This window comes from Piliocolobus tephrosceles, chromosome 14 (genome assembly GCF_002776525.5).
Source record: "Piliocolobus tephrosceles isolate RC106 chromosome 14, ASM277652v3, whole genome shotgun sequence".
Taxonomy (NCBI): Eukaryota; Metazoa; Chordata; class Mammalia; order Primates; family Cercopithecidae; genus Piliocolobus; species Piliocolobus tephrosceles.
The window spans coordinates 86370858-86392902 of record NC_045447.1 but is presented as its reverse complement, the minus strand read 5'-3'; the positions used below and the strand labels follow the sequence as shown (position 1 = coordinate 86392902).

The 22045-nt window shown below is 41.7% G+C and overlaps 1 long non-coding RNA gene across 1 annotated transcript; it reads left to right on the top strand.

Annotated features, from left to right (window-relative positions):
* Positions 1–1836: 1836 nt before the first annotated feature.
* On the top strand, positions 1837–21584 carry LOC111543349. The gene is made up of 5 exons (XR_002731822.1): positions 1837–1896; positions 9075–9172; positions 15192–15354; positions 16822–16929; positions 21045–21584. It is a non-coding gene; the product is annotated as an uncharacterized LOC111543349 (long non-coding RNA).
* The last annotated feature ends 461 nt before the right edge of the window (positions 21585–22045 follow it).

Genomic DNA, 22045 nt, shown 5'->3' with positions numbered 1-22045 from the left:
GGATGGAAATACCCTAGTTTTTATCTGTCAGTTCTTCGCATGCTGCTACTTCTGCTTCAAGTTGGGGAGGTACATGTGTACCTCCTATACTGGTCAAAGTTCCTATACTGAGTGACATAGGGTAGTATTTCTCTGAGTATGAAAAGTCATAATTGAGTTGAAAATCTAGAAGTTGAAGATTTAGAAGGGGAACTTAATTTTTAAAGCTAAAAATGAAGTCAGAATGGTAAAGAGAAGTTAAGATGAGCCCTCAGACTCCATCTACTCTGAAGGTCTGAGTAGTAGCAAGAGATAGGCAGTTCTTTGTTTTCTGTTTTCGTTCTTGTTGCCCAGGCTGGAGTGCAATAGTGTAATACTGGCTCACTGCAACCTCTGCCTCCTGGGTTCAAGCGATTCTCCTGCCTCAGCCTCCCAAGTAGTTGGGATCACAGGCACCTGCCACCACACCTGGCTACTTTCTGTATTTTTAGTAGGATGAGTTTCTCCATGTTGATCAGGCTGGTCTCGAACTCCTGACCTCAGGTGATCTGCCTGGCTGGACCTCCCAAAGTGCTGGAATTACAGGCATGAAGCACTGCACCCAGTGGATCAGTAGTTTAGTTTTGTTTTTCACAAGAAACATTAAAACGGATGAGAACAGGGTTGTCTATTGACTGGGAAGAAAGGGAATCAGTGTGTAAGGCACTTCAGAGGGTTCTTGCATTCAAACCTGAATGCAAGGCCATGAAGTCCTTTGAAATGTACAGATATTATGCACTTTAATATACTATGTTTCCTTTACATAAGCAGACAAATCTTTACACCCCCACGCCTGAAGTTTTGTTAAGCTATGACCACATGAATTTGCAGTATAAATGGGCGAGTCCTTTTTAAAAACCTCATCTTCAGTGTGCCTGATCTGTAAAACTAGAGCCTCAGGTGTGATCCTAGGTAGGCTTCCCACAACGTGGATTAGTTTGCAAGGGGAAGCTGTTACTGAGCAGTATGGCATAGTGATTAAGATGAGGGATCCTGGAATCAGCCCGTGATTTTGGGCAAGTTATTTTAGGTCCACTTTGGGCTGCTTCATCTCTTAAAGGAGGACAGCAACCGCCTACTTAAGGAATATGAAGGTGACAACACTTAAAACTGTGCCTGGCACATTATATTTGCTATCGTCTTAATGTCCTGGAATAATGGTTTCTATAACTTGGGAAGAAAACTTTGAGAACAAGATTGGTTACATCAAGTTGTATAGTGAAAAGATAAAGATCTGTTACTTAAACTTCCAGTTTAAAGTCGTTAGAGTCATTCTTTTCCGTAAGGCTTTCTTTGCAAGAGATCTGCATTAAATAAAGTTGCTAGCAAATAACTAAATTTGGGCAAATAATCTAATAGCAAGATGATAAGCGTACTATTATTGTATTTTGGGAGTTGGTAATACATTCACATGGATTTATCAATACACATGGAGAAGCAAAGCCTCTCAAGCTGTCCCAGATCCTCCATTCCAAAGGCACACACACATTTTAGGTGACTCATAGTTTAGTTTAGAAAGGTTAATCTCTTCCTGATTCGTGTAAATATTTGAATATGTACAAAGACTTAATTTGACTCTTGTCCGTTTTTGTTTTGTTTTTTTGAGAGGGAGCCTCGCCCTGCCCTGTCACCCAGGCTGGAGTAGAGTGGTAGGATCTCGGCTCACTGCAAGCTCCGCCTCCTGGGTTCACGCCATTCTCCTGCCTCAGCCTCCCGAGTAGTTGGGACTACAGGTGCCCACCACCATGCCTGGCTAATTTATTTTTTATTTTTTGTATTTTTAGTACAGATGGGGTTTCACTGTGTTAGCCAGGATGGTCTCGATATCCTGACCTCGTGATCTGCCCGCCTCCACCTCCCAAAGTGCTGGAATTACAGGTGTGAGCCACCGCGCCTGGCCAACTCTTGTCTATTTGAATGCAAAGTTCTCAATAGTGGTTTTTGTCCATAAGTATCAGCTTATAATTTTGGAGAGTGATGGGTATGGTTGCTGGTTGATGAGCAATAAGATTATGTAGCCTTAAACTACCTAGAAGAGTTTCCATGGGTGAGGCAACAGGCTGTTAACAAAAAGAAACTGGAAATACAGTTTCTCCTGTTTGTACAACCTGCTTTAAAAACAAATGTACATGTACAACAGAATACAAAAGTGCCATTTAAAAATTATAGCTATTTCCATGCACAAGTGCTGGTTTTACATTTATATGAAAACAAAGACTGTTTCTGTGTTTTGTTCCAGGGTATTTCTGTTACAGCCATAGAAGTAAAGTTAATACTGTGTTGTGCCATAAATGTAAGACTCCATTTTGTCTGCAACTGCTAAGTGCCACTTCCTTTTATTATGGGTAGGGATGTTGCTAAGGATACTTAAGTAGTTAACAGCAAGGTGAAATAAGTTACAGATTATTTTCTAGTTGGCTAATCTGTGTTGACTATATTTTTTATGATCATTTTTATTGACACCACAGAACCTCAGACTGTATATATTGATAATGTAACCAAAGCTGCTCAGGAATCGGGGTAATTTTTCAGTCAACTCAGAAGTTAACAGGAAATCCTTATTACACGTTCTTAAATTTTAGATTAGTGCAAGAACTATTAACAAAACATTAAGCACTTACCTTGTACAGCTCAGGCATCCGCCAGGAAAAAAAAAATACAAATAGCCTAATGACCTCATCTTAAATACTTTCGTCTGGGTAAATTTTTGAGACTAATCTTGTGAATATAGTCCAGGATAAATTTAAAATGTTGGCTGGTCCTTGCTATGTAATATGCTTCTGCCCTCTTGTCCCTTCCCATCACTAAAAATGTATTCAAACATGCAAACAATGCCAGTTAACAAATATGATTTAGATTTTCTGTTGTGTGGTATTCATCTACTATTATAGAACCTCAAGCATTTCTCTAAAGAAAACTCTTACACATCTTGGTGGTGTGGTTTCATGTCCACCCTAATGAGAAAAGTTCTTCCTTAGTAGGGTCATTTTTCCTGAGGAACCCCTCCCATAGATTTATCCCATAGTAGGCCTTATAAATAATATCCACATACTAAAATTATTTGGCTTCTAATGTTAAGTTTTACACTAATTGATATTATAAAAGTAACTCTACAGTCAAAAGTTGTAATATTTAAATAAGAATAATCTGCCATCCAAGCCATTAACCTTTAGCATCTGTGTTATATTTAAAAATGCCTGCCGGGCGTGGTCGCTCAAGCCTGTAATCCCAGCACTTTGGGAGGCCGAGACGGGCGGATCACGAGGTCAGGAGATCAAGACCATCCTGGCTAACACGGTGAAACCCGGTCTCTACTAAAAAAAAAAAATACAAAAAAACTAGCCGGGCGAGGTGGCGGGCGCCTATAGTCCCAGCTACTTGGGAGGCTGAGGCAGGAGAATGGCGTAAACCCGGGAGGCGGAGCTTGTAGTGAGCTGAGATCCGGCCACTGCACTCCAGCCCGGGCGACAGAGCGAGACTCCGTCTCAAAAAAAAAAAAAAAAAAAAAAAAAATGCCTGCTAAAATTGTCTATGCATAAACAAGTTTTGTTTTTAGTTATGCTGTGGCTTATTTGGTTGGCGTGAAAATTAGATTGCTTTGCATATCTGGGGTAGCATAACCAGTTTTATCAGTGGCTAGATTATATCAGATGACAAAAATAACTTGAGACTTCAGAGGTTTGATAAATAAAGTGATGATACCTATTAGAAGTGGATGCAATCTATAGCCATCAAAATGTGATGCATTCATATTCAGGCATGGTCCTTTAGCATTCGAGTGATAGGCACTTTTATTTGAGTCTTTGAATGAAAGACAGGCTTTTAAAGTGGATTAAAGGATAGCAGTTTTTACTTGATAAGTTGGGACCCATGGTAACAGCAAGCATCCCACTTATAACTGGTGTCCATTCAGGAAAAAACAGATGTAACCATTATGTGACTCAATACAAAGAAGAAGATTACTCTGGTAAAAAATACTAAGTTAAAAAAAAAAAAAACACCTAGTAAAAATTACTAAAAGGATTACATTAGTGAAGATTCAGGGTGTGAAGGTGTGAAGTAAAAGGAGAGAAGATTAACAGAATAGGTTTTCCTTTGATCTTACAGGGATCTATCTTCCATGGTGACTAATTCTCCTATTTTGGTGAAACTTTTCAGGTTGATGGATTTAACAAGAGTAGTATAAATCCAAAATTTTCCATTTTAAGGTCATGATTTTATTTTTTACTCTGTGGTTCTTAAACACAATTTACTTCATTTTATATAACACCTGCCAAGAACAGCCTAATAAAATTAAACAAGATCTGGTTTAGGTTTAACAAAATTAAAATGTGTTTAACAAAACCTAGAAATGATGTGAATTTGCTCCTAGGAAACACTGAAAGTATGTGAAAAGAATAGCACTCCAATCCAGCAGTTTATTTTATTTGTGCTTTTTAATAATTGCTGTTTTAAATTCTCTAAGGAGTTGATAATACATAGTCGTTTCTATTTGGCTTTAAAGTGATCCAAGTATATGTACGTGGTTTGTTTTATAAAACAACCACAAAATACAGTCTTTCTATGAACATATGCAGAGTGATCAGAAAGTCTTCCCATTCTCTAGGCCAGAAACATCATGAATGCTCTCATATCTGACTAAATGCTGACTAAGACATCTCAAATTCTACCTTTTGTCCAAACTAGAGTTTTTGACAATTTTTCTGGACTGGGGAGGTATTTTTCAAAGATCTCTATTAAATTTTAGGAATCAGAAGGGAATCTAGGAAAATTGCTTATTTGATCTACAAACTGATCAACTGAGAACCTAGCATATTGAAAATGATTAAATACTCTATAAAAAATCAGTAGTTTACCAAAAATAGAAAATGTTTAATTACTTTTTATTTATTTATTTAGAGACAGTTTCACTCTGCCACCTAGCCTGGAGTGCAGCGGCACGATCTCGGGTCACTGCAACCTCCACCTCCTGGGTTCAAGTGATTCTCCTGCCTCACTCAGCCTCCTGAGTAGCTGGGATTACAGGCTTGGACCATCGTGCCCAGCTAATTTTTCTATTTTCAGTAGAGATGGGGTTTCACTATGTTGGCCAGGCTGGTCTCAAACTCCTGACCTCTGTTTATCCACCCGCCTCTGCCTCCCAAAGTGCTGGGGTTTCAGATGTGAGCCACCGCACCCGGCCTTAATTACTCATTTAGAATGCTGTCTACCAATGGTTCTTGTGCCAACAGCTGTGCTTTAAATTCCCTACCAGTGCCTTCCAATATAATTTTGTTTTTTGTTTTTTTTTTTTTTTGAGATGGAGTTTCACCTTTGTTGCCCAGGCTATAGTGCAATGGCATGATCTCGGCTCACTGCAACCTCCGCCTCCTGGGTTCAAGCAATTCTCCTGCCTCAGCCTCCCAAGAAGCTGGGATTACAGGCTTGCGCCACCACACCTGGCTAATTTTGTATTTTTAGTAGAGACAGAGTTTCTCCATGTTGGCCAGGCTGGTTTCAAACTCCTCACCTCAAGCGATCTGCCTGCCTAGGCCTCCCAAAGTGCTGGGAGTACAGGCGTGAGCCACTGCGCCCAGCCTCCAATAGAATTTAATGTAGCCAACATGTAATTTAAAAATTTCTAATAGTCACATTTGAAAATGTGCTGTATGTACTATCTTCAGTTTCTTAGAGCATATCTCAGCTAAAAGTAGCCACATTTCAAATGCTCACTACTCGTATGTGGCTATTACTATGTAGTGTATTATGCATTTCTTGTGTTGCTGTAAAGAAATACCTGAGATCGAGTAATTTATAAAGAAAAGAGGTTTAATTGGCTCACAGTTCTGCAGGCTGTACAGGAAGCATGGCAGCGTCTGCTTCTGGGGAAGCCTCAGGGAGTTTTACTCAAGGCAAAGTGGGAGCAGAAGGAAGAGAGAAAAAGTTGAGGTGCCACACACTTTTAAATGACCATATCTCACAAGAACTCATTATCATGATGACAGCAGCAAGGGGATATGGTGTTAAACCATAAGAAATCACCCCCATGATCCATTCACCTCCCACCAGGCCCCACCTCTAGCACTGGGGATTACAGCTCAACATGAGATTTGTGCGGGGACAAATATCCGAACTGTATCACATAGCACACTCCTAGACTGTGCTTAAAGTCATCTTTAAGGACTCTAGACAATTGTCACAGCTAATCAAATCTGCCCAATGATGTGCAGTCCCTTATACAGAAGCGCATATTGGTTTGAACATAATACTTGGTACTGAGTAATAGCATTTCAAACTTTAAAATAAAGGTCGTTTTTCAGGGATACACCTCTTCTCTTCTCCTCTCTTCTCCCCTCCCCTCCCCTCCCCTCTTCTCTTTCTTTTCTTGCTCTGTTGCCCAGGCTGGAGTACAATGGCATGATCTCGGCTCACTGCAACCTCCGCTTCCAGGGTTCAAGTGATTCTCCTGCCTCAGCCTCCCAAGTAGCGGGGATTACAGGCATGCACCATGATGCCCCACTAATTTTTGTATTTTTAGTAGAGATGGGATTTCCCCATGTTGGCCAGGCTGGTCTCGAACTCCTGACCTCATCTGATCCACCTGCCTCTGGGATTACAGACATGAGCCACCATGCCCGGCCAGTGGTACACGTTTTTTTTTTGTTTTGTTTTGTTTTGTTTTGTTTTTTTGAGACAGTTTCACTGTTGTTGCCAAGGCTGGAGTGCAATGGCACAATCTCAGCTCACCGCAACCTCCGCCTCCCAGGTTCAAGCAATTCTCCTGCCTCAGCCTCCGAGTTCAGGTTTAAGCAATTCTCCTGCCTCAGCCTCCGAGTAGCTGAAACTACAGGCATGTGCCACCACATCTGGCTCATTTTGTATTTTTAGTAGACACGGGATTTCTCCATGTTGGTTAGGCTGGTTTTGAACTCCCGACTTCTGGTGATCCACCCGCCTCTGCCTCCCAAAGTGCTGGGATTACAGGCGTGAGTCACCGCGCCCGGCAAGTGGTACACATTTTTTTTTTTTTTTTTTTTTTTTGAGACAAAGTCTGGTTTTGTCTCCCAGGCTGGAGCGCAGTGGCACGATCTCAGCTCACTGCAACCTGTGCCTCCCGGGTTCACACCATTCTCTTGCCTCAGCCTCTCGAGTAGCTGGGACTACAGGCGCCCGCCACCACGCCCAGCTGATTTTTTGTATTTTTTAGTAGAAACGGGGTTTCGCCATGTTCGCCAGGATGGTCTCGATCTCCTGACCTTGTGATCTGCCCGCCTCAGCCTCCCAAAGTGCTGGGATTACAGGCATGAGTCACTGCGCCCGGCAAGTGGTACACATTTTTAAAGCTAAAGATCAAGAGCTGGATTTTAAAATGAGCTAGATGTATGCTACTTAGTAGAAATAAAATGAAACAGGCCTGTTAAAGCTGTTACAAGAGGATTCTCCTGGTTTACATCTGTGGGAAGCTACAGTATCTTCTGGGAAGCCATTGAGAAGTGACATGAGCAAACAAGTTCCTGTATTTGACACTGGGCATCTTCCTAAGGCCTAGGCGTGCCACATGTGAGCAGGATAAGTGAGGCATTCATAGTTTCAGCTTTCAAGGAGATCATAAGCTAGCCCGATGGACAAAAATAATCTTCTGAATTACTAAATTGGTCGTGTTAATTTTAGAACTGAACAAGTAAATTCCATTGGAATTTCATGAAGATCAGTGGTCAGAATTTCAAAATTAATGTTGGATATTATTAGGTATAGATCATTACTTGAAGTTTCTTCTACCAGGGAAAACACACCTTACAAAATTTGTAACCATCGTAGGTGGAGAGTAAAGTTTTCCTTCTAGGGTGGGAAAGTAAAGGAGTAGATGGTGGTTAGATACTGGCTTTGAAGTTTGTGACTCAAAAACTGTGTGACTCTGGGAAAGTTACTTACTCTTGAGTATCTTACTGCATTCATCTATGCAGACTTTAAGAATTAAAATTTATATATATATATATATAAATACATTTAGTCATAGTAAGCACATTGTGAGGGCTTAATAGAGATTCAGTGTTTTAAAATTGGTTTCAGGGCCGGGCACGGTGGCTCACACCTGTAATCCCAGCACTCTGGGAGGCCGAGGCGGATGGATCACGAGGTCAGGAGATCGAGGCCATCCTAGCTAACACGGTGAAACCCCCATCTCTACTAAAAAAGAAATACAAAAAATTAGCTGGGTGTGGTGGCTGGCACCTGTAGCTCCTAGCTACTCAGAGGAAGGCTGAGGCAGGAGAATGGTGTGAACCCGGGAGGCGGAGCTTGCAGTGAGCCGAGATGGAGTCACTGCGCTCCAGCTTGGGCGAGAGAGAGAGACTCCATCTCAAAACAAACAAACAAAAAATTAGTTTCAACACGACTAATTACCTCTGCAAAAGGTTATATTCACAGATGTATAAGAGGCTAGATTCTGATCTATGGAGTGTAACAATTGGTCACTTTTTAATCAACTGAAATTCATTTGGTAGAATGGAAATGAAATTCCACCACTAGTTTCCCTGCGAGGCCGACGGGTCAAGCTGGGGTCCATAAGTCCCTGAAATTGCATGCAACATTTGGTGTCTGTGTTTCTTGGTAGAATTTTTTTTTTTTTTTTTGAGACGGAGTCTCGCTCTGTCGCCCGGGCTGGAGTGCAGTGGCCGATTCTCAGCTAACTGCAACCTCCGCCTCCCGGGTTTACGCCATTCTCCTGCCTCAGCCGCGGGAGCAGCTGGGACTACAGGCGCCCGCCACCTAGCCCGGCTAGTTTTTTTTTTTTTTTTTTTATTTTTTTAGTAGAGACGGGGTTTCACAGTGTTAGCCAGGATGGTCTCGATCTCCTGACCTCGTGATCCGCCCGTCTCGGCCTCCCAAAGTGCTGGGATTACTATTTTTAAAGAGTTCCATGACTCAAAGACCCACCATCTAAATGGCCTTCCTGTGAAGATACTTGAGCACCTTAAGAGAGAAATACATATTATACAAGCCAAGAATACCAAATCTGCTTTGCTTCTCTAAGACAATATCAGAAAAAAATGAAATACCTTTTCTCTTCTTTTTAGAGTCAACAACAATGGTTCCACGAACTGCTGGAGAAAACAAATGCCTCTTATTAGAGGCAACAACGATAGTTCCATGAACTGATGGAGAAAATGAATTGGTGGGTCACAAATGTAGTCCTCTGGTTGGTCCTTTTAAAAATAACCTTGCCTTGCTATTTAGTTTGCTTTTTCCTGATATTTCTCCCCCACTCCTCTCAAACTCAGATCAGGGTCTTAAGATATCATGCTTTACACGATGCATGTGTTCATAAGCCAAGAAATACGAATTTCAAGTGTGTCATCTTACATAGTAATTGTCTCAATCATGTAAGTCCAGATATTTTCTTATAGTCCTAGCTGATTCATCAGGGTACTGTTCTGAGTAATGGAGAGAAACTAAACCATCTGTAACCTACTATTTCCAAGGCTAAAATAATACAGAAGTTCAAATTTAGTTTGAATCTGTTCAGGACAACAGCACTTGTTTATTACTAAGTGTTCCCTCTTTTGCTGTACACTTTCTCCCTGAACTTGTACCCTAGTTTGCTGTTGCTGGAGGGATGCCTTAGAATCAGTCTTTGAAACTCTTCTAATGTTTATAATCCCTCCCAATCCATTGGATCCAAATATTGAAACTGGATGAGATTTTCCTAAATCATGCTTAGAAAGGTAGCCCAAATCTTTTAGCATTCTCCAAAATCAACTGGAGAGTTAAAAACAAACAAACACACACATACACATATTTGGATCTCAATTCATTCCCATTGAATCAGAATGTATGGGACAATCTTTATTTTTGACAGCTCTCCCTAAGTGACTCTGTTAATTTAGAATATACTTCTAGGCCACGCGTGGTGGCTCATCTCTGTAATCGCAGCACTTTGGGAGGCTGAGGCAGGCAGATCACCTGAGGTCAGGAGTTTGAGACTAGCCTGACCAAAATGGAGAAACCCCGCCTCTACTAAAAAATACAAAATTAGCCGGACGTGGTGGTGCATGCCTGTAATCCCAGCTACTCAGGAGGCTGAGGCAGGAGAATCGCTTGAACCCAGGAGGCAGAGGTTGCAGTGAGCCAAGATTGCACTATTGCACTCCAGCCTGGGCAACAAGAGTGAAACTCTGTCTCAAAAAAAAAAAAAGAATATACTTCTCCTGGCTGGGCATGGTGGCTCATGCCTGTAATCCCAGCACTTTGGGAGGCCGAGGCAGGCAGATCATTTGAGGTCAGCAGTTTGAGACCAGCGTGGCCAACATGGTGAAACCCCATCTCTACTAAAAATACAAAAATTAGCCAGGTGTGGTGGCTGGTGCCTGTTATCCCAGCTACTCAGGAGGTTGAGGCGGGAGAATCGCTTGAACATGGGAGGCAGAGGTTGCAGTGAGCCAAGATCGCGCCACTGCACTCACTAGGCCCATACAATAAAAAGAGGTAAATTTGGACAGTCCAGTGGCTCATTTGTATAAACTGTCATAAGCATAGTTTTCTGTATCTATGAATTAGTCCCATTTTAAAGTACAAGCTTATATAGTCTCATTAAAACTTTGTTGTTTTCTATCCATGGGTCACATCAGAGGTGGGTTTTTGTGTGTGTGTGTGTTTTTGTTTGCTTTGTTTGTTTGTTTGTTTGTTTGTTTGTTTGTTTTGAGACAAGGTCTCACTCTGTCACCCAGGCTGGAGCATAATGGCGCAATCTCGGCTCACTGCAACCTCTGCCTCCTGGGCTCAAGTGATTCTCATGTCTCAGCCTCCTGAGTAGCTGAGATTACAGGTGCGTGCCACCAGGCCTGGCTAAGTTTGTATTTTTAGTAGAGATGAGGTTTCGCCAGGTTAGCCAGGCTGGTCTTGAATTCCTGGCCTCAAGTGATCCACCTGCCTCGACCACGGTGCTGGGATTACAGGCATGAGCAATGGTACCCGGCCACATTATTTTGCAAAATGCTGTAGTAGAGGCAAACCCATCTCTATTTTAATCCTATGGTTCCTCAATATATAGCTCAGATCTTTCACCTGGAAAATCCTTGCAAAAAGAAACCACTTAATCACATTATTCTTTGGAGTTCCATGAAACCGAATGATAAAACTGAAGCTCAAATGGGTACCACTCATTTTATCTTCTGTTCATTGATACTGTTTATTTGCCACCTTTGAAGGACTATTTAAACTATTTAAAGCCATAGTCACACTTCCTCTGCTCTGAAGAAAGGCTAAGGAAAGGCAGTGGGAATAAAGAATTCTTTTTCTACTGCATTGTATGAGTTGTCTAGAAAAGTTGAGTAAGAACCTAGGACAAGGAAATCAGACAGCTCCCAGCATACCTATTGTCAGAGTTCCCTAGCACAACTTCAGAATTGTATTCAAAAGTATTTTCACAACAGTAGGCACCCACTCAATTAAATACAAGCACATAATCAAATATATATATACACACACATATATATATGTGTGCATATATATGTGTAGTTATCACCAAAATATATATATGTAGTTATCACCAAGATCTCAGCTTCATTTCTCTAAATGCAAACCAGGGCCATCTGAGCATACATTAAGAAATACACAAGAGTTATTGGAATGGCCTTTTGATCCCAAGAGATATGGCACAGAGACATTTAGAGAAGTGTGCCACATCATCTTCTCAGGAACATGGGAAAGGCACCAGGACCGGAGGGAGGCAGAGGTTTGGGCACCTTTGAGTAACTGTATGTCAAAGAGAAATGTAGTAGAAAAAACCAAGGACCTTGAAATTAGATAGATCTGGGCTGAAGTCTTTGTTTCAATTCTAATAGCTATGTATTTGGGGGCAAGTTATTTAATGCTTTTATTTCTTCAATAGGAAAGTGTGCCTCACAAGAAAACTTTACAGTGTTCTTTCCAATTCAATGAAATAACATCCAAAGAGCTAAGCACAGTATTTAGCACAGAGTCAATGCTGCTGGTCAAAACTGTTCACACACTTTTTTTGCTTTCTCATCTTCACTCTGCCCTCCCTGGCCCAAGCTGTCTCCATCAAGTTAACAAAGACCTGAGCTGGAAAGGAGTGGAAGAGACGTTAAAGCCACGCTCTCACTGATTATTGAATAAACAGGATGGTTCATCTCCCTCCTATGGAAGAGAAAGGGCTATTGATATTAAACTCTAGAAATGAGTTGAAAACCATTGAAATGAACTCTGGAAATGCAACCCCTCTGATTAATACTTATCTAAATGAGATTATCTGTTTTGCAATAACACGTCATTGGTTGCAACCCAAGATGGTGGAGTTAGGGGATCTAGGGGAGCTGCAAAGTTCGGTCAGTAATAAACACTTAGAAAGCCATGAATTACACAGCCATGGAGTCAGGACCCCATTATAATATCATAGTGGTTCTTCTGCAATCAGCTGACAATGATCTAGTCTCACATTCAGCAGATGCCACAAAAAAGGACAATTCCAAAAGCAGTCAGGTAATTATCAGCATTATTTGTTTGTTTCCCAGCATATACACAGAGGTTTCCTGACAGTTTCAGTTCCTCATGAATGATTTCTAATAAGGGGTTGCTATTGTCTCAATGCTGGTGACTCCCACAAATTCATATGTTAAAATCTGACTGTCAAAGTGATAGTGTTAGGAGATAGAGAATTTCGGAGGTGATGAGGTCATAAGGGCTGAGTCCTCATGAACTGGATTAGTGCCCTTATAAAAGAGGTTCCAGAGAGCTGCCTTACCTCTTCCACCATGTAAGGCTACAGCGAGAAGATGGCCCTCACCAAACCCCAAATCTTCTGAGGCCTGGATCTTGAACTTCACAGCCTCTAGAACAGTGAGAAATAAATTTTTGTTGTGAACGAGCAACCCAGCTTATGGCGTTTTGTTAAGACAGCCTGAACAGACTAAGACAGAGGTATTCTAAGCTGGACATCCCATCTCAAACACAAAACAACTGTTTTGTTTGGCCTCAAAAACCAACCTGCATCATGAATAATTGTTTTTTATTTGCCCTTGTTTTCCTGATATGAATTGATTTCCAAAAATTATCAACTGTTACACACTTTTTAGCTTGTAGCAACATTCTAAATCATAAAAGTGTTAATAAACACATCAATGATTTTCTCTTAATACTGAGGATAAACAAATAGAATGTTTCCTGCATCACAGTTTGTATGGTATCAGTAATATACTTAATGTCTCAAAAGATTATAGTTAGGCAATAGACAATTATTGAATTGAAGTGGATTATTTGACTATTAGAGGAAGAATAAGAAGCAGTAATGCATAACACAATCTTTTATATTCTTTTTTGGGGCTGGGAATTCTAAAAGACAAAAATGCTTTTTCCACAGCTGAATTCAAATATATGTAATTACATGTCTTTCACTTTCAGTAGTTTATAAGCTCCTTGCACCTTCTTTGAATCACCAATGTCTAACAGTGCCTTGCACAAAGTAACACCCTAAATATGACATCTCTCTCACTTAAAGACCAGATTCTTTGTAAGTGGAGCACAAATTTCCTAGGACTCTGTAACAAATTGCCACAGGATGGGTTCCTTAAAACAACTGAAATTTATTCTCTCACAGTTCTGGAGGCTAGAAATTTGAAATCAAGATGTTGGCCAGGCGTGGTGGCTCACACCTGTAATCCCAGCACTTTGAAAGAGAGAAGTGGGAGAATCATTTGAGCCCAGGAGTTTGAGATCAGCCTGGGCAAAATGGCAAGACCCCCCTCTATAAAAGAAAAGAAAAGAAAAAGAAAATCAAGGTGTCAGCAGTGTAGGTTACTTCTGAAGGCTCTAAGAAAAAATTCATTTCATGCCTCTCTTCTAATTTCTTATGGGTGCCAGCAAACCTTAAAGTTCTTTGGTTTGCAGCTACATATCTTCAGTCTCTGCCTCTGTCTTCATGGCCTTCTTCCTGTGAGTCTGTGTGTCTCCATATCCAAATCTCCATCTTCTTTCTCTCAGTAAGACAATAGTCATTAGATTTAGAGCGCACCTTGTTCTAGTGTAACCTCACCTTAATTTGATTATCTCTGCGATCCTATTTCCAAATAAAGTCACATTCACAGGTACTGGCAATTAGGGATCCAGTATATCTTTCTGGGAGACTCGATTTAACCAACTACATTAAGGACACATCAAGAACTAGAAAGTGTGGCCAAAGAATCTTGCTTTAACTATTAAAATACCATGCAGAAAGAACAATTTTGTTGACTATAATTCTATAATTCAGGTATGCTTTTACATGAATATTAGTGCAAAGATTTTAGCCACAGATAAAACCTTTATCAATGTGCACCATTTCTTTGATATGACAGATTCAATAGAGGAATAAATAGCTCTCTTTGAGAAGTACCATTATGATCACAAAAACATTTAGTTTACCATGGTTGGGAAATACTGACATTGATTTTACATGTTGATACATACTATGAAACATTCAGAGGAAAAGATCTCTGGTTATGCAAAAGAAACAATGCTAAGTGCTTGCTACTCACAAAGAATTCTCTTCTTGACAAAACTCTAGCCAGCCCCTTTGAGCTCTTTTTCAACAGGGCCCACCCTTGGGCCTGTCCTCAAGAGCCTGACTTTAGCAAGAATTCTGCTAAGCTAGTTTAGCCATGATCCCTCATCCTTGGTATCTGATCATTCTTAATTTCTGACCACATTCATCTCTCACCATCCCCCAGGTGATTTCTGATCACCCTAGCAAGAACCCTTCTTCTTGGTTAGCTAGAATCCCCTCTTACCTCTGATGTTTCCTCTTAGTAACCATTCCTTTTATTTCTTTTTCCATCCAACAACTCCTCCACTGTGCTTCTTGGCTATATTTTCCCACTTTTCCTTGTTGTACAGAGTTGAGTCCAATCCCCTTCCACTGCTCTGAAACTCCATTTCGGTAGTTGCTATACCTATCACCACGGTCCTGAATAAAGTCCACCTTACCATTTTCACAAATGTCGCAAATCATTTTTTCTTTAATATCACGCCAGTTCCTCTTTTTCTGCACATAGTAAGATAACAATCCTCAGGTTTCCTTGAGGTTAGCTGTGTGTCAGAGTCTGAGCCAGGAATGGTGGGTAGAATGAACGTAAGTCACTTCTAAGTTTGACCCTTGAAAACGTTCCGCTTGAACCTCCTTTCTCTCATTTCTCTGCTAGAATGACTCTCGGACCACATTTTCCAGTGGCATAGTCATCAGAGGAAGGAGAGCCTACCCAGTGTGATGTGAATAAATGGATGAAGTTCTACTTTGTTACTGCTTCATGGCCCAGTTTCCTAATGCAGGTTACGGATTATGCAAGTTTACAACATCATCTAACTGTAAGAAAACTAAATGTGTATTTAAAGCCCTTAGAATCAAAGACTGATAGTGATGTGCTCATCTTTGTATTCCCTGGCACATTTCACAGTACCGGACTCATCACCATGCTTGTTTCTCTCTCTCTTTTCTTTTCTTTCTTTTTTTTTTTTTTGAGATAGAGTCTTGCTTTGTTGCCCAGGCTGGAGTGCAGTAGCACAATCACAGTCACTATAACCTTGAACTCCTGGGCTCAAGCAATCTCCCACCTGAGCCTCCTGAGTAGCTGGGACTATAAGAGCATACTACCATGCCCAGTTAAATTTTAATTTTTGTGTGTGAAGATGGGGGTCTTGCTATGTGGCCCAGGCTGGTCTCCAACTGCTGACCTCAAGTGATACTCCCACCTCAGCCTGCCAAAGTGCTGGGATTATAGACGTTAGCCACTGCACCCAGCCCTGTTTGTTTTTCTTTACATCGGAAAGTGGTCTTCAAAAATAAGTAATTTTTTTTTTTTGGTCCGTTATACTACTTGTATTGAAAACTCATTATTTGACATCTTATTTTCTTCTACTTATTTTTTTGTTTTGAGATGGAGTCTCACTCTGTCTTCTAGGCTGGAGTGCACTGAGGCGATCTCGGCTCACTGCAACCTCTGCCTCACGGGTTCCAGCAATTCTCCTGCCTCAGTCACCTGAGTAGCTGGGACTACAGGTGCGGGCACCACGCCTGGCTAATTTTTTGTATTTTTAGTAGAGATGGAGTTTCACCATGTTGACCAGGCTGGTCTCGAATTCCTGACCTCAAGCAATCCACCCGCCTCAGCCTCCCAGAGTGCTGGGATTACAGGTGTGAGCCACCACGCCTGGCCCAGCATCTTATTTTCTTAAATACTTAAAAGAAAGAGAAAAATCAGTGACAAAAACAAAAAAAGCAGTGAGTGGCTCCCATGTGCCAAACCTTCTGGTGTTAAACAGGCAGAACGTATTTACTTTATTTATTTATATTTGAGACAGAGTTTCTCTCTTGTCGCCCAGGCTGGAGTGCAATGGCATGATCTTGGCTCACTGCAACCTCCACCTCCTGGGTTCAAGTGATTCTCCTGTTTCACCCTCCCGACTAGCTGGGATTACAGGCGCCTGCCACCACACCCAGCTAATTTTTGTATTTTTAGTAGAGACAGGTTTTCCCCATGTTGGCCAAGCTGGTCTCAAACTCCTGACCTCAGGTGATCTGCCTACCTCGGCCTCCCAAAGTGCTGGGATTACAGGCGTGAGCTGCCGTGCCCAGTCTACTTTAGAGGAAAAAATAGTAACTATGTACTCCAAATTTGGGAAACTATCTAATAAAGTTAGCAAAACATCCTGCATTGTCCACCAGAAATTATTGGTTATTTTATTCACAAAAAAAGTAACAATATATGGGGGAAGTCATCTAGAAGAAACCTCATCAGTTCATATAACATTCTTAAAAAAGGAAAACGGTTTCAGTGGCACCAATCTGGGCGAATCTAGAGCAGTGGCCAGTTTGTGATGAGCCACATCCAGAATGCAGTGGGGGAGCTCACAACTGGACATCTTAGCAAATACCAAATCCAGGTATGTCAGTTGGGACAACTGGGGGAGGAGGTGTGGTGGGCTGTGCAGCCGGGGGAACCTTCACCAAAATGACTAGAGAAATGAGAAGAACAATTATAACTGACAGATAGGAACAGCCTGCTCAGATACGCTAAAAATGAGTCAGGCCTTCAGGATGATGACAACTTTGACAAGGATTTTGGAGATGATAACAAATGGAAAGCTTTATGTATCCAGTTCAACACAACTGTTCATTAGAGTCCCCGAGGGTTTGATGCATTTAGCAAATGACTATTTTATATGCTTTTTAAATTTTCAGATGCTTCCATAAATTCATAGTCTTGAAAGGAAGACATTTCTTCAGAACTCTGTAAATCTTACAGAGTTGGAGTCCTAAGGGAGTTGGTGGAGGTGGGAATAGTTTGTATTTGCTAAGCATGACAATAGTGTGGCAAAGATTTTAAGACTGTGCTCTAGCTGCAAACAAACTTTGCCAATTTCTTCCTTCAGAATAACGAAAATAATTTTTTTTTTTGAGATGGGCTCTTGTTCTGTCATCCAAACTGGAATACAGTGGCACCATCTGGCTCACTGCAACCTCTGCCTCCCAGGTTCAAACGATTCTCCTGCCTCAGCCTCCCGAGTAGCTGGGACTACAGGCACACGCCATCACATCTGGCTAATTTTTGTGGTTTTAGTAGAGATGGGGTTTCACCATGTTGCCCAGGCTGGTCTTGAACTCCTGACCCCAAGTGATCTGCCCACCTTGGCCTCCCAAAATGCTGAAATTACAGACGTGAGGCACAGTGCCAGCCTGGAAAAATGAAAATAATTCTTATGGTGATTACAGCTCATTCTTATCCAGCCACCCACTCCCAACATCTTTTTTTAAATCTTGTAAACTCATTTGTTGCAATTAAGTCAATTACATTTCTTTCAAAAAGTTGTATAATTCAGACTTGCCTGTACTTACCTGTTTTCTATTTAGAAATAAGATTGATGAAGTATTTAAATTTTAGTTTTAGCTATAATTTGCTAAGTGGATACAGGAATCTTAAAAATGAATGTGCATTCTCCTAACATTTAAAGGGAATATTACCAGAATTGGGAAATTTCAGAAGGTAACTGGAAATGGAGATGAGAATAATGTGATTTATTGGGTAGGAGAAGAGATGGACGTGCCAGTACACTTTTGAAGGTCCTGGCACGTCCATCTGTTCTCCTACCCAATAAATTTTTTTTTTTTTTTTGAAACAGAGTCTCGCTCTGCCACCCAGGCTGGAGTGCAGTGGCCAGATCTCAGTTCACTGCAAGCTCCGCCTCCCAGGTTTATGCCATTCTCCTGCCTCAGCCTCCTGAGTAGCTGGGACTACAGGCGCCGCCACCTCGCCCGGCTAATTTTTTGTATTTTTTAGTAGAGACAGGGTTTCACTGTGTTAGCCAGGATGGTCTCGATCTCCTGACCTCGTGATCCACCCGTCTCGGCCTCCCGAAGTGCTGGGATTACAGGCTCGCCCAGCCAAAATTTTTTAATAAAATGGAGAATTTTATTAAAAAGAAAATAACAGGCCGGGTGCAGTGGCTCAGGCCTATAATCCCAGCACTTTGGGAGGCCGAGGTGGGCAGATCACGAGGTCAAGAGATCAAGCCCATCCTGGCTAACACGGTGAAAACCCGTCTCTACTAAAAGAAATACAAAAAATTAGCCGGGCATGGTGGTGGGTGCCTGTAGTCCCGGGTAGCTAGGAGAATGGCGTGAACTTGGATGGTGGAGCTTGCAGTGAGCTGAGATTGCGCCACTGCACTCCAGCCTGGGTGACAGAGCCAGACTCCATCTCAAAAAAAAAAAAAGTAACATTTAGTCAATAATCAAGATAATTTTTCTTAGAATCTAAATCTAAATTTCTATTTATTTGTTTTTAGAAACAGCATCTTGCTCTGTTACCCAAGATGGAGTGCAGTGGTGCGATCACAGCACACTATCGCCTTGAACTCGTCTGCTCAAGTGATTCTCCTCCCACCTCAGCCTCCCTAGTGGCTGGAACTACATGTGCAAGGCCAGAAATCTAAACTTTTTAATTCATTTTTAGTTAAGGGTTTTAGTCCTCTTTTCTTACTCCTTAATAAATTACTTGGGGCCGGGCGCGGTGGCTCAAGCCTGTAATCCCAGCACTTTGGGAGGCCGAGACGGGCGGATCACGAGGTCAGGAGATCGAGACCATCCTGGCTAACACGGCGAAACCCCGTCTCTACTAAAAATACAAAAAAAAAACTAGCCGGGCGAGGTGGCGGGCGCCTGTAGTCCCAGCTACTCCAGAGGCTGAGGCAGGAGAATGGCGTAAACCCGGGAGGCGGAGCTTGCAGTGAGCTGAGATCCGGCCACTGCACTCCAGCCCAGGCGACAGAGCCAGACTCCGTCTCAAAAAAAAAATAAAATAAAATAAAAAATAAATTACTTGGACATACTTACATGAACAGAGAATATATTATCTTTATTTTTCTTCTGATGATTAGGAAATAAATTGTTCGCTGAGCACGGTGGCTCACGCCTGTAATTGCAGCACTTTGGGAGGCTGAGGCAGTTGGATCACCTGAGGTCAGGAGTTCAAGATCATCTGGCCAACATGGAGAGACCCCTAAAAATACAAAAATTAGCCAGGCGTGGTGGCGGGCGCCTGTAGTCCCAGCTACCCGGGAGGCTGAGGCAGGAGAATCTCTTGAACTCTGGAGGTGGAGGTTGCAGTGAGGTGGGATTGCGCCATTGCACTCCAGCCTGGGTGACAGAGCAAAACTCCGTCAAAAAAAAAAAGTAAGAAAGAAAGAAAGAAAATAAATTGTTCTCCCTTAATTAGCTTGATTTAATTATTCCATAATGAATACATATATATGAAAATGTCACACTGTACCTCATAAATATATGCAATTATTAATTATCCATTAAAAATAAAATGTATTTTTTAAAAGAATTAAAATAAAATAAATGTCTCCTCACACCAGAGAGAAGTGGACTGAGCCTCAGGAAAATCACAGGCTACGTCTGGGTCTGTCGTGAAGCAACTGTGTGACCACAGATTAGTGCCTTGACCTCTGAGACCCTCAGTTTTCTTCACCTAAAAAATGAAGGCTTTGCTTTAGACAGTATATTCAGGTTCTTTCCAGCTTTAACATTTTAGGATTCTAGACGAGGAGAAAGAATTTTATTCAGAGCCTCATTTCCTCTTCAATAGGACAGAATGAGAACTCAGAGGGTGTGGTCACTAACCTTTCTTTCCTGAGGCTCTCCTTGTCTTGTCTGGGCATTGGTTGGCCTCCTTGCATGTCACCATGAGGCATTCTTCCTGGCCACCAGTGTTTTGTTTAGACTTTCCCATACTATCTACCAGGAGTCTTTCAGTTTGCTTCAAGCTTAACTGCGGTCAGTTCTGAGTTGAAATTCAAGTGCACAACCTGACAATGATGTCTGTGCCTTTGTTTCTGGAATAAATAGGTACACTCTGAGGCGGAGAGGAGAGAGGGAGTGGTTCTTGCACTAGAGTGGAACTAATGGCCCATCTACCTCATAAGCCATCAATGAATTGAAAAAACAAAACTCTTTGCAGACCCTCTTTCTTTCTTTCTCCTTCCTTCCTTCCTTCCTTCCTTCTTTCCTTCCTTCCTTCATTCCTTCCTTTCTCTCTCTCTCTCTCTCTCTCTCTGACAGAGTCTTACTCTGTTGCCCAGGTTGGAGTGCAATGGCATGATATTGGCTCACTGCAACCTCTGCCTCCCGGGTTCAAGTGATTCTCCTGCCTCAGCCTCCCGAGTAGATGGGATTACAGGCGTGGGCCACAATGTCTGGCTAATTTTCGTATTTTTAGTAGAGACAGGGATTTACCATGTTGGTCAGGCTGATCTCAAACTCCTGACTTCAGGTGATTCAGCGTGAGCCACCACACCAGGCCCGCAGACCCCATTTCTCAGGTGAAATTCTGTGGGAGAACATTGAGATTCACTGAGACGCAACACACCCATCAAATGAATTTCTGGTAAATGATTATAATGGAGCCAGAGGAATCATGCTTTGAGAAGGCTATTTCCTCATAAAGGCTGTGACTTCCTCACAGTTTGTTTCACTGACAAATGTTCTTTCTCCTCAGAAGTGAATCCCTACAATGTGAGAAGACTCTCACAATTGCCTTTCTCAAGAACACCACCTTGGCCACTTCACCTTTCTCTGAAGAGCACCACTCGTCTTTCCCCGGAAGGATGGATGCAGGATGCTGCCTCCACAGGGCCACAGAAGCCATTGTTCCAAGAAGCACCGGCTTCTTGGGCTTTTAGCTTAATGGATTTCCATGTTAGGACCTAGACTTCTGTCTCTCCCTTATTTTCCCACCAATCCCCACAGCAGAATGCAGTCCTCTTCCAAATATCTCCAACAGTTGACCGCTCATCTTCCCGTCAAGCTGTCAGTGAGAGTCTATTAAATGGCCCAATCTTGAAATCCTTCTGATGAACACAAATGAGAAATAAACTTATGAAACAGCTCCGAGTTACATTTAAGTCTCTCCATTTCCTTTAGTTTCTCTTTGCTCCAAGGCTTGAATATAAAATGGAGACAGGGTTTCGGCGACAGATGGCAGAGGATAATCTTTCATTTTGTCATAAAGTTAACCCTCAGAGGGGCCTGAAAAGACCTTTCTCTTGGAAAATCAGTGGCTTTATATTCCTTGCTTTTAATTGGGTGGAAAAAGCTCTCTTCTGATTTTCAGAGAACGTGCCTTTCCTCTAGGCTAACCTACATCGCAAGACCCTCGGATGAGGCTGGCCTCTCCATTCTGGTTTATTTATGCTGCTTGTGGGTGCCTTGCACATTTTAATTAATGATGATTTGACTGTGTGTGAGCCCTGGCGATAAATACGCAAACAGGGCTATTAAAGATAATCCAATAAACAAACCCAAGAAAAGCTGTCTTCCAGTATTATTTGTTGCCGTTTTTAAAGGGAACAGATGACTAAAAGAAATACAATACTGAAATTAATTTTTAAGGTTGATAAACAGTAACTATAACCGTGACTAAAAAATGCCCATTAAATCTTATACTGACTAAGAAATCACAATTCTATGTCCAGATGAAGCATTTGCTTTATTCCTTGA